Genomic DNA, 13,013 nt, shown 5'->3' with positions numbered 1-13,013 from the left:
CATGATAGGGCGAGAGCCGGTCGCTGTTCAAGAGGTTTCTTCGAGTCCCTAAAGACTTATGCCGCTTGGAGCGAGGAGTCGGCTTTGTCCGGCCCAGGCGTGGATAGCGCCCCGAACTCGGTCTTCCGAATACTAGGGGCTTCGCCGAAATTTAAAATTATAGAATTCTATGGCTAAGTGAGAGTGTTCAAGCATTATAGTCCGGTTGCCTTGTTTGTCGCGTTGAGCGCCTCCCTCAAAGGACCCAAGAATGGGAAAAAGAGCGCTCAAGTTTATCCCGAACACCCCAGCACTCGTGGCATGGGGGCAGAAGCCGACGACTCGCCATCTCTCAAATTTAATAAACGGTCTTCAATGAGGTGAGCAAAAATGACTTTGCATTAGCCCCCAAGTGTCATGGTGCATGCTTGCAGCGACATGGGACTTGTATTTTCGATGTAATCTCAATTTGAATAATGTAGCCCCCAAGTGCCGGGTCGTAAGCCTGCAGCGTCTCGGGGCTATTTCCTCCATTGTAAAACAAATCATATCCATTGATAAAAATAATAGCTGTTGCGCTAAAGTGACTTTGAAAACCTCAATCATAACACTGGTTATTGATAATCACAATAGAAATCCAGCCATGTTGGCTATTCAAGATTTGAATAATATAATCCGGTATGAAAACCTCAATCATTCAATATCATCATGAAAATCCAGCCAGTTTTGGCTATTAAAGATTTGAATACCTCATCGGTTGACAAGTAAATCCGGAGTTTAATTACCTGGCGGCTCTTGGCCGATGACGACTTAATGCGCATTCATTGTAAGCCGGAAGTTTTGTAACCCAGTGGCATATAGCGCTTGAGAAAATCAATAATTGATAACCCTTTTGAGACACCAATTTCAGTGATGAGCTTGGACTGAAGCATTTATATAAGTCATAGTTCTGCAAATCCTGCACAGAGTTTAAACAACATATGCCCTGGCGACTTAACGTCAAGAGCCAGGGCGGATAACCACCCAAATGTAGTCTTACCCTGCACACAAGTAGATCACAAGAACCCTTGGCGGTTTGCCGCAGGGCGAGTCATATAAAAAACCCAAAAAGAATCATAAATAGACAAGCCGGTTATCAATCATGATGTTTAAGACACAATTGATGTTACCATACTTATGATCCCTTGGACGATACCACCGGTTTATGTGACCCGGAGGGTGAAGTTGATAACTCAACTCTGTAAAAGCCGGCACATATGATATTTGTGACAACTCAAATACTTGTGATTGTATAAAAACAGATAAAAAAATTTGAGGCTTCTGATTCGAATACGATCAGTAAACCGTTCCAAAGGGGTTAAGCTAAGATTCGAATACGATCATATAGCCCCCAGAGGCGTTGGCGATGCCGATCAAAGTGGGTATCGACAGCTATGTTCTCTTTGGTTCGAATACGACCCATGTTTGAACAGGAAGCCCCCAAGTGACCTTAAGAGTTGTTTAGCGACGCTGATTCGAATACGATCCACGTCGGACCCAAAATAGGTTAAGCTATGATTCAGATACGATCAACAAGCCCCCTAGTGAGTTTGGTAGTGTGCCGATCAAATGGGTTTCGACAGCTATGTTCTCTTTGGCTCGAATACGACCTATGTTTGAACAGGAAGCCCCCGAATGACCATATATTAGCATTGCACCGATCAAGAGGGTACCGAAAGCTATGCTCGATGAGCAGGAAGCCCCCAAGTGACCATGATAAGATAAGCCGTAAGGCAGGATACCTATGTTTGAACCGCGCATCATGGCAGCAAGTTCTTTTCGGCAACCTTTAATTTTTCTTAGAACTCGAACTTGCGAGAGATTAATTCTTTTTGAATTGGAACTTTAAACCGGATTTTAAAGCTTCAAAAATTTGTGAGGGACAAATTTACCTTCAGTCGGATTTTGAACCGGATTTGAGAGCTTCAAAAATTTGTGAGGGACAAATTTACCTTGGGCCGGATTTTGAACCGGTTTTGAGAGCTTCAGTGCTTTATGGGAGAAAGATGTCTCTTGAACCGGATTTTAAACCAGAATCCTTATTTTGAGCCGGAAATTTTCTGACGGCCTTCAAATTTTCATCGATCTAGCAGTAATCTCTGGGGTCGGGTTATTTTTCCCTTCAATGACCCAGAGTTCTTTGATTTATTTAAACTGGCTAATTTTGCCGAGTCATACCATTGTAGCCCCCGAGTCTCAAGACGACTCGAGGAGTTGGCTTGAGATTCTCCATATTTGACCATAGCAGAAGGTGTATATCATTGTCGTTGATAACGCAATGTGAATCCACAGAAGGTTGAGGTAACTGCGTCGGGTTATAAATGATCCCGTATGAGCCGTGTCAGTAACTCGGCCAATGGTTCCTTCCAACTAGCTGTTTGAAGTTAACCAAACTATATTGGCGGCGACTTATGCACCTGCCCATTGAACCATCCAGTGCAGACGGCGGTTGATGATAATTTGCCTCCAATTTGAAGGAAAACCGGGCTACCCAAGCTGTGACTTGCTCATACTTCACTAAACAGCTCATGCAGATAGGTGTGGCTCAGTATGTTGATGTAGACCAGGCCGCGAGAGACGGACGACAAGGACGACTGCAACATCAGAGGCAGCTCGGACAGATGAGTCGGCCGCGGCATTGTAAGCCGGTGCAGACGGGGAAGAACGGCACCGGTGTTTTAAACCGGAACGGACGGGCGAGTTAATCGCGGGCGCGGCCCCGACATGCTGATGTAAACCGGACCGTAAGGGCGGCGTCTTGCACGCGTCCATTCTCCGTGTAATGTGACACGGACGAACACCGGGCAGAACGTTGCCAGTGCGTGCTCCATACCCTTGGTATAAACCACGTTTATAAGGGATAATTGTCCTGAATATCAAAATATACGGTCCAAGGTAATTGTTCTTTTGACAAAAAACAATATATGTTAAAAATAGACATAGATAGATGTCACCTGATATGTTAACCCGGAATTTATCCGCCGTGGAGTTGATGGTCACCACGGTGAAGCTAAAATCAACTACGGATGAGTCAGCCGTGGGAGCAGACAGATGAACCGGCCGCGGCGTTTTATAAGCCGGCGCAGGCGAGCGAGTCAATCGCTGGCACAGTAAGTCGCACAGACGGGCGAGTTAGCCACGTGTGTAGATGTAGCCGGGGCGGCGACTTGCTCACGTATCCGTCCAGAAACACGGCACAGACAAGTGCTAGTGCAAAATAATATTGGCGCACCCCCTTTGCGACACCCTTCTTAACAAATAATGAAACAATGGTTCTGCGAAAAAATACCACAGACCAGAGTAATTGTTCTAAAACAATTTAATATGTGCTGATAAAATACACAGAAAGGATTGCACCTGGTTTTTGTTTGGCGAACGTGATGTTGGTACTGCATAATGCTGGACATACTCGGATAAAAAGATAGCCGGACAGGTGCATGTCTGATATAGCACTAAGCACACATGTGGGTCTTCGTTTGTCTTTTCCTCAAAATGTTGATAAAATTCATGTGTTCTTTTTAACAACACAGGATTGATCTGCCTGTCCTCTCACCAAGCAGGTGCAACAAGGCCGAGGTGGCGGCTCACGGCAAGCGCCGGTCAGCGAACCACGGCGGCGGCCGAGTTGAGGCCGCTCGGGGCATTCAGCGACCCGGAGCAGAGGCGGTCGGCGGCGTCCGGCGACTCAACATGCGGCAGCTGAGGGGGCCCACGGCAGCGAGACCCGGTAGGGCCCCGGCCACGCGACGAAGCCAGCTCAACACAGCAAGTAGGCGACTCAGCAGGGCTGAAGCGGTGCATTTGACAATTTCTGACTAACATGATTTGATGTCCACGGGCTAGATTCCATCGTCTGTCTTTGTTAATCAACGTCTCTTTTTCTTTCTTGACCACTTGTGTACTAGCCATCACATCTAGTACCAAGACGGACATTTTGACCACGTGATAGCTTTCAATCTTCTTGGTAGTATATACTCTGTGTATGAAATTTGCAAAGGCCGCTCCAATCTGGTCGCTTCCTCATGTAGCAGTTTTGGCCAATAGAAAATTTGGAGCTGCAGATCAACATTCAGTGCGGAGGTGATATGGACTCGCTCGCCTGCACGTGGACTTGATGCGTGGCGGCGAGCAGCATCGGTTGGAGGCCGGTGGCTTGGAAAACTCGGTGGCCAGGCTGTTAGAGTTGTGTCGAATATAGTGTACAAGGTAGGTTACAGTTGGACTTGTAGTTGTATCGTGTTTACATAGGATGTGGAGTCGTGTCCTAGTAGGACAATTGTATCCTAAGCCTCTCATATATAGCGGGGGTAGACACACGATGTAACCTATGCCAACATAATAGCACAGGCGCCCGGGTGGCCGGTGTGCGGTATTGTGACAGTGTCACGGGGAGGAGCGCCCATAGTCAGGCCCCGGGGTTGTAGCCATATGGGTGAACCTCGTTAACAAATCTCGGTGTCGTGCTCGTGTGATTGCTTGGTCCTCGGATGATCGACGGTATGCCTCGGGTTTATTCTAACAAGTGGTATCATGAGCTAGGTTGCGAGGTGGCTGCGGATTGTTGATCTAGAGGAAGCATCGGTGGCAGCGCGTTTTTTTCGGCGAGACCTGATTCTTCTGATCGGGAGCGCGTACATGGCGGAGGCAGTGATTGTGCAAGCAGCGGCTAGTGCAGGTCGAATTGATGGTCCAGGCAGGCGCCCGCGCTCAACCGTGTGGGCTGGCGACGGCCGGTCGGGGCTAGTCGGTCTAGCCTGCTGGGTGCAGCTGACCCCAGCCTGTTGGACCAAGGCGTGAGATCATCGAGCAGAGCTGTGCACTTGGTGCGCTCGACGGTGGCCATGAACGGGATATCCGAAGCGGTATACGCAAGAAGCCGTATGCGAGTCAGAGATTTGTTTGAAAAAAAAGGACCGAGTCCCTTGTGTCTGGGCCGCAGGCGTGCAACATCAAGGCAACGTACAGGACAGTATTATTGGTACATCGAAAAGCAAGGACATTGACGAAGCAAAGCTAGCATCAGGAGTTGAGCCAAGGGAGCCATCACGTGAAGGCCAATAAATATTTGGTTTCGTTAATAGTACATGGAGGTTTTGTTCATGTACTTGGGGCATCGCGTGCAAAGCTCGGATAATTATTCGCATGGTCAGCCGTACAAAGAACCATGATGCCAACATAATAGCACGGGCACGCGGGGGAGCCGGCGGCGTGTGCCGGCGCCCGGGCGGCCGGAGTGCGGTATTGTGACGGTGTCACGGGGAGGAGCGCCCGTAGTCATGCCCCGGGGATGTAGCTATATCGGTGAACCTCGTTAACAAATCTCGGTGTCATGCCTCGTGTGATTGCTTGGTCCTCGGTAGATCGACGGAGTGCCTCGGATTATTCTAACAAGTGGTATCAGAGCTAGCCCTTGTGTCGATCCTTTTTTTCTTAAACAAATCTCACTAGCTTTTGGCCTCAGCATGCAACGCGCTGCACCTGCGGGTTTCAGCTAACCAAGATCCATGGACTCCTCCTGCCGGTTCCACCTGGGCCCTCGTCAGGCCTCAGCCTTGCCTCGGCCTCGCATGGGCTGAACTCAAGGTGGTGGAGAATATTCGCCAAGGTGGAGTTTGTTAGAGTTGTGTCGAATATAGTGTACAAGGTAGGTTACAGTTGGACTTGTAGTTGTATCGTGTTTACATAGGATGTGGAGTCGTATCCTAGTAGGACACTTGTATACTAGGCCTCTCATATATAGCGGGGGTAGACACACGATGTAACCTATGCCAACATAATAGCACAGGCGCGCAAGGAGGAGCCGGCGGCGTGTGCCGGCGCCTGGGTGGCCGGTGTGCGGTATTGTGACAGTGTCACGGGGAGGAGTGCCCGTAGTCAGGCCCCGGGGATTTAGCCATATCGGTGAACCTCGTTAACAAATCTCGGTGTCGTGCTCGTATGATTGCTTGGTCCTCGGATGATCGACGGTATGCCTCGGGTTTATTCTAACACAGGCGAGGATAGTGGCATCCCGGCAGGGGTGCAGAGCCGGCTTGTAGGCGCAGTGGTGGCAACCCGGCAAGGCAGCGCAGCAGCCGCGGAGGTAAAGGCCGCCCAGCAAGTCGGCGGTGCAGCGACCATGGAGGCGAGGGCTGCAGCAGGGGCGGCAAGCTAGCGCGGTAGCTCGGCCGCACGGCGGTAAAGCCGGCAGAGGTGAAGCGAGGCCATGGCGGCTCAGCGATGGCACAACCGAAGGAGACGAAGCAGGCGCTGGAGGACGGCCATGTCCGGCTGCTGCAGTGAGATGTCCACGCGATGGCGGCTCGATGATGAGCAAGGTAATGGCGGCTCGACACACGTCCGCGTCGGCAGGGCCGTCGAAAAGTTTGAAGGTGCAGGAGCGAGACGGAGACCCTCTTGGCGGCTCCAAAATGAAGGCCAGGCCGGCAAAGGACTCCGACGACTTGAGAGCGAGACCGAAGCGACTCGCTCGCAGTGAAGACTGAGGAGGCATGCGCAGGGGTGAAGACGGCGCGCGTGCAGCGACACGGGAGGCGTTGGAAGGCCGGCACAGTCGTCCTGGACACGCAGGGTGGATTAGAGACCCCCCAGCGGTAGAAGCTGTTGTGTGAGGCCATGGCTCGAGGCCGCGCGAGCCAAAGGCGGACTGCCAGGCGAGGTGTGGACCACACCGTTAGAGGAGAAATCCGGGTCAACGTCCAAGCCCTTCTCCGGGTTGTGGCCCCTCTTTTCTTTTTTCTATCGTTTTTTTTCACATCAATCATGCAAGATCTCGGTAGGCCAGATCGGATCAGACCGTTTGCTTCCGACGGTGCATAAAATCCTTCCGAGAAAACGCCGTTCTCTTCTTTTTCTTGCCTGTTTCCCTGGTTTTGATCTCACGTAACGTGCGATTTGTTGGCCTGCCGGCTGATTCTTGGTCATCTAACAGCAGCTCCTGGCACTATTTGACTATAAGGTATAAGCACTAGCAATTGGCCATCTTTGATTTGATGCTTCGAGCAATTCAATCCAACTCGCAATCCAACATGCTGTCTAGGTGTGTGCGGCGGCTGCAAAACATGCAACCCTAAAATCTCTATCTCAACCTTGTTCGTGCCGTTCCAACTGCTCGTTGACATCTTCATCCGAAAAATCATGAATTTTCGATTCCTGAGAGAGATCCCTGCAAGAACTCAACACCACCGTGTGCGAGCCCCACGGTGGGCGCCAACTGTCGTGGAATCGTCACGGCAGATGTCCTTAGTGTCAAGACTTAGTCGCGAAGCCAACGCATCTATGTGGTAGCTTGAGAGGGGTTGATCGGGACGAGAGTCGCAACACGCAAGACAAGGATTTAGACAGCTTCGGGCCCAGGAAACATCATCCGGTAACAACCCTACATGCTATTTGTGGCTAGGTCTCATTATGATCATGAGAGAGTCGCCGGTAAGCCGGCTCTTTGTGTCTAACCCTAGAGATTGTTCTTGTTGCCTGTCCCTCTTTGGGGAGCCCCGCCCCTCCTTATATAAGTTAGAGGGGCGGGCTACATGTGGAGTCCAAATAGGATTAGGACTAGCCTATCTTCTACTACAAGCCGGATACAAGTCCGGGTCTTGATTCCTTGTAAGGGAGATATTGCTCATGCCTTTCCTCTTAAGCCGGCCTACCATAACGTAAGCCGGCCTTCTGGGCCTTGAGCCTCCTGGGCCCCCGGGTCTTGTCGCTCCTCTGACCCGCTTGCCAGGTCACCCATAAGTCGCCAGGATCGGGCGGGTCACTTAGTGTATCGTCTAGTCAGGGCGGGTCATTAGTGAGTCGCCAAGTCCGGCTGGGTTATACTTCCCGCCGAGTTACACCGCGGGGTATATCCCCGACAGAAGGTAATATTTCAAATTAACAAGCATTGCTTAGCGTGTATGAACAAGTTTTCAAGCGTACAGGATAACAAATGCGAGTTTACTCAAAAATTACATGTTTGGAGCATTCACCCGCTATAAGGCGGGCACCCTTTAGGACGCCCTGATAATACATCTTGGGCTTGCGATACTCTCTGCGCGGCGGTGGAGCATCCGTCACAAGCTTCTCAGCGTCCATCTTGCCCCAGTGCACTTTAGCATGGGCAAGGGCCCTACGGGCACCTTTGATGCAGACGGAGTGCTTGACGACTTCAATCCATGGACAGGCGTCCACCAGCCGCCTCACCAACCCGAAGTAGCTCTCACGCATGGCTTCCTTAGGCCACAGCCGAACTATGAGGTCCTTCATGGCCTGTTCGGCCACCTTATGGAGCTCGACCAGCTGCTTCAGCTGGTCGCTCAAGGGCACCGGGTGTCCGGCCTCAGCATACCGAGACCAGAACACCTTCTCCGTCGAGCTCCCCTCCTCGGCCCGGTAGAAGGCGGTAGCGTCGGACACACCGCGGGGCAGATCTGCGAATGCTCCTAGAGAGCTCCGGATTCAGGTAAGTAACAAGTAATTCACTTTCACGTGCTTGCTTTGCATGAAGAATACCTTACCCGCCGCTATCTTCTTTATTGCCTCAATTCCTGGAGGGCTTTTTGGGCTTCGGCCTTAGCGGCTTTGGCGCTCTCAAGAGCCGAGGCGAGCTCGGACTCTCGAGTCTTCGAGTCACGCTCCAAACTCTCGTGTTTTTCCACGAGAGCCTGGAGCTCTCGCCGCACCTCCGCCACCCGCGCCTCCTGCTTCTCTCGCTCGGTGTGTTCCGCGGCCGCATTGCTTTCAGCCTTGGACACCGCTTCCTTTAGGGTCGCCACCTCGTTCGTGGCCCCTGCAATTCTCATGTTATTCCTGTAATTTGTTGCAACCACATCTTTTATATACTTCCATAAGGTATTACTTACCTTCCTTGTCCTCGAGCTGCTTCTTGGCAAGGCCGAGCTCGTTCTCAGACCGCTCGAGGTTCTGCTTCAATGCATTGACCTCCGCAGTCAGTGCGGCAGAGGTCAGCAGCGCAGCCTACATTCCCATATTGACATGCTTATGTTAGACTCCTGCATATATCTTTTTAGATCCTCAGTTCGGCTTTTCTTTCCGAACACCAAACTGAGTATCAGGGGCTACTGTCTATGCGGTAATATTTTTACATATCTTAACTACATACCTCAAAGCCTGTTAGAAGGCTGGCACAGGCTTCAGTCGGCCCGCTCTTGGCGGACTGAACTTTCTGGATCACCGCACTCATAACAGTGCGGTGCTCCTCGTCGATGGAGGCGCCGTTAAGCGCCTCCAGCAAATTATCCAGCGCCTCCGGTTGGACGGAGGTCACCGGTGTCGCAGTCTCGCCCTTCTTACGAAGGGGCCGCCCGCCGGACTCCGGAACCACTAAAGGTTCCGGTGCGGAGTCTAGCCCGGGGCCGAACTCAGAACCCTTTGGGGGTTGATCCCCCTCATGCCCAAAGTCCGGGAGGTTGCCTTGAGGCACCTCCGGGACCTCCTCCTCCTGGCTGGGCACCTTTTGGGGCCCCACCTCGGCGTCATCCGCAGCGCGAGGAGAGGAGACGGCCAGAAGTGAAGTGCTATTCACGTCCGATGATGCCAGGGAGCCGCTCGTTGAAGTGTCGAGCCCGTCCTTGGGCGGGCTGCAGGGTTATGTTCGGCGTTAGGAGATTCTATGTGACAAACACAACACCATGAGTTACTCTGGTATCCGGACACTTACGAAGTCGCCAGGGGCTTAGTCCTTGGTGGCCACTCCTCTTCATCGTCGTCGGCGTTGGTGGAGTAGTCCGGAGGGAGGGTCCTTCCCTTCTTGGACCCTTTGGCCTCCCTCGTTGGGGCGGCCTTCCTTTTCTTCTCTCCCCCCACTGGGGGAGAGGCCTCTTTTTCCTCCTCCTCGCCTTCGCGGGAGGAGTCCGCCTAGGAAAATGTACCAAGGTGGTTCTTCAAGGAAGCAAGCACCCAGGCTCGTAATACGTGAGCAGGACGATGAACCACCGAGGGAAGCTTACGTGCGGCCTTGTGAATGGCCGTCAGAAGAGTTTATGGTCAAAGCAGGCATCAAGGATGAATTTTATGCATATGTGCGTAATGCTGATCTTGAGGACTTCATGCAAGATAAGTGCCCTCAATACTACCATTTAACTGACTCCTTTGTGAGAAGGTTCAAATTTAAATATTCACGCAATTCTCACACTGTCCTATTTGATCTTTATGATAAATCTTACACGATGGACTTAGAAGATTTTACCACTTCTTGTAAACTCCCGCAATGGGGTAGTGTCAATGAACCCCGTAAATCTGAATACAAAGATTTTCTTGCTAGTATCACTATGGGGGAATCTAGAGAAATAGCACAAGCTACCATAGGGAGCATTCATTTTCCTACTATACATTATTTTGCTCTCTTCATAGGTAGATGCATTAATGGTAAAGATGAAGCTTGTCACATGTCTGTTCTGGATCTTAGTGTTCTCAAGAGTGCTATATTAGGTGATAAACAATATAAATTGGGGGCAATTGTTGCACGTAGGTTGCATAATAATGGTTTAGATGGACACTTATGTGGAGGGATTTATGCAACCCATGTGGCTAATTATCTTGGTATACCCGCACATGAAAATGATAGGGAGTTGCCTCCCACTTATTTAGATTACAATGCCATGGTTAATCATCATTTTCTTGAGAGGAATGAACAAATCCTCCATTATGGAGATCTTTGACAGACGCCACGCTGTCCATATTACTCTCCCTGCCCCTGCTTTCTTTAACTATCAGGCAAAAGGAAGATATGTTATAACCAGGGAGGAGGAGAACGAGTATGAGAGGAGGACGGAGGCAGCTTGCCTCCAGGCTGCAGCTCATGAGGCAATGGCTGATGCATCCACTACAAGAAATATGTCAACTTATGACCTTCTGTCAGTGACCCTGGAAGAATTGGTCATAGATTTATGACCATTTGAGACCAATTGGTCAAAAGCTGTTCGAGGGGCTCCAAACCCTAAACCATTGCGACCATTTTGGTCAGAAAGGTCATAATTTCCTTACATGAAATGGTCATAAAGCTAACAGCGCTAGTCTGCTGCCTTATTTCTAGTTGTTAACGACTAATATAGATGGTCATAGCCTTGTAAATTGTGGTGGGTTTCTATGACTAGGCGCCACCTCATCAATTTTGCCTATGTGTCATGTCCATGTGGCAGTTTTTGCCCTAGGTTGTGAAGCAACCTATATTTCTGTCATTCCCAAAATTCCCAAAAAAATCTCATAAATTCTTTGGGTCATATCTTCGTCAAATATGTAAAAACCTTCCTTGCCTAGTTCGAAAATAATTCAAAAATATTCATTTTCCTATTCTGTTCAGAGTAAGAGTTTGTGAAGGAAGTACCACTTTGGCATGTCCAAATAGTATCCATGTTCGACAGTGCTTTCCTATGCCCAAATAACCATCCTCCACCAGATGCCAGCTCAATCCATTCATTATTTTGAGCCGAGCTTCAACATTCGTATTTATGTCCAGTGTGGTGGTTTGCAAAGCAAGTACCACCTAGGCTCCTCCTTTTGAGCTGAAAATTTGTGAAAACGGTCTTCTTAGTAACTGATCATCCTCAGCCAAAACTCACGCCCATTAGCCATGCACATTTCCCGTACCGCTAATCAAACACTTGGCTGCTAATTCATGTTTGAGCATCGATTGGTCTTCTCGTGAGAATCTTATGTCGTAATTTTCTTCCTAGCACCAACCTGGGGAGTGCCCAACCCACTAGACATGCCTAGGCCGCCCAGAACACATGGCAACATTACGGTCACGCGGTGACCACGCGACGGGCATGCGAGTTTACGCGCTCTAGAGTCGGGGCCCTCGGCCACCGCCCAAACCTCGACATATCGCCACCAAACCATGTATTTATGATTAAATAGATACTTATGTACCTAGAAATGATTTTTGGAAAAAACAAATAGCAAACTATGAGGTAGCTGCAGTTCAAATTTGACCCGCTTCCAGCTGAATAGGCGGAAATTTGTCTTTTTCATGAGAGGTGGATCAAAACATTTTACACCCAACCATTTTGTCAATTGTGCATTAAATATGGTCTAGTATTTTATAAAATTGATTTGGTCCAATTTTGCAACAATTATTTGGTAGTTCCTTCACAAAAAAACCTCCTTTTGGGCACTCGAAGAATGGAAAATGGTTTTTTCGTCCAACGAAAATGAAAACTTCCTTAGGCAACATTGTTTGCCATTCCAATATGCACTCTTGTGCACAATATGAGATCATTTGAACAAACTATGCCATGAATGTGGCCATAAGATTGATCATTTGGCTTGAAAGCCATTGATCTCCACACATGATAGCTCGTTTCTGAGAACACTTTTTTAAAATAATTGCCATATTTTAAGTTTGTTATTTTTCCTAGGAACTTGGCCACATATGATGACACAATGCGAAGGTTTCCCAATTTTTTAATTTTTTTTGAATTTTTTATGCACGTTTCAAAATGCGGTCAAAACGGCGGGAATGACCGTTCCTAGCTAGTGGTTGAATCTTGGAATTTTGTTGGTGTTTCTCTGATTAAATAGATACTTATGTACCTAGAAATGATTTTTGGAAAAAATAAATAGCAAACTATGAGGCAGCTGCAGTTCAAATTTGACCCATTTCCAACTGAATCGACGACAATTTGTCTTTTTCACCAGAGGTGGATCAAAACTTTTTTCACCCAACCATTTTGTCAATTGTGCATTATATATGGCATAGTATTTTATAAAATTGATTTGGTCCATTTCTGCAACAATTATTTGCTAGTTCCTTCACAAAAAACCTCCTTTTGGGCACTCGGAAAATGATAAATGAAATATCCGTGCAAAGAAAATGAAAACTTCCTTAGGCAACATTGTTTGGAATTCCAAGATGTACCCTTGTTCACAATATGAGATCATTTTAACAAACTATGCCATGAATGTGGCCATAAGATTGATCATTTGGCTTGAAAGCCATGAATCTTCACGCATGATAGCTCATTTCTGAGAACACTTTTTAAAATAATTACCGT

Source organism: Triticum aestivum, chromosome 2B (assembly GCF_018294505.1).
Source record: "Triticum aestivum cultivar Chinese Spring chromosome 2B, IWGSC CS RefSeq v2.1, whole genome shotgun sequence".
Taxonomy (NCBI): Eukaryota; Viridiplantae; Streptophyta; class Magnoliopsida; order Poales; family Poaceae; genus Triticum; species Triticum aestivum.
Note: the sequence above shows the minus strand (reverse complement) of the source record.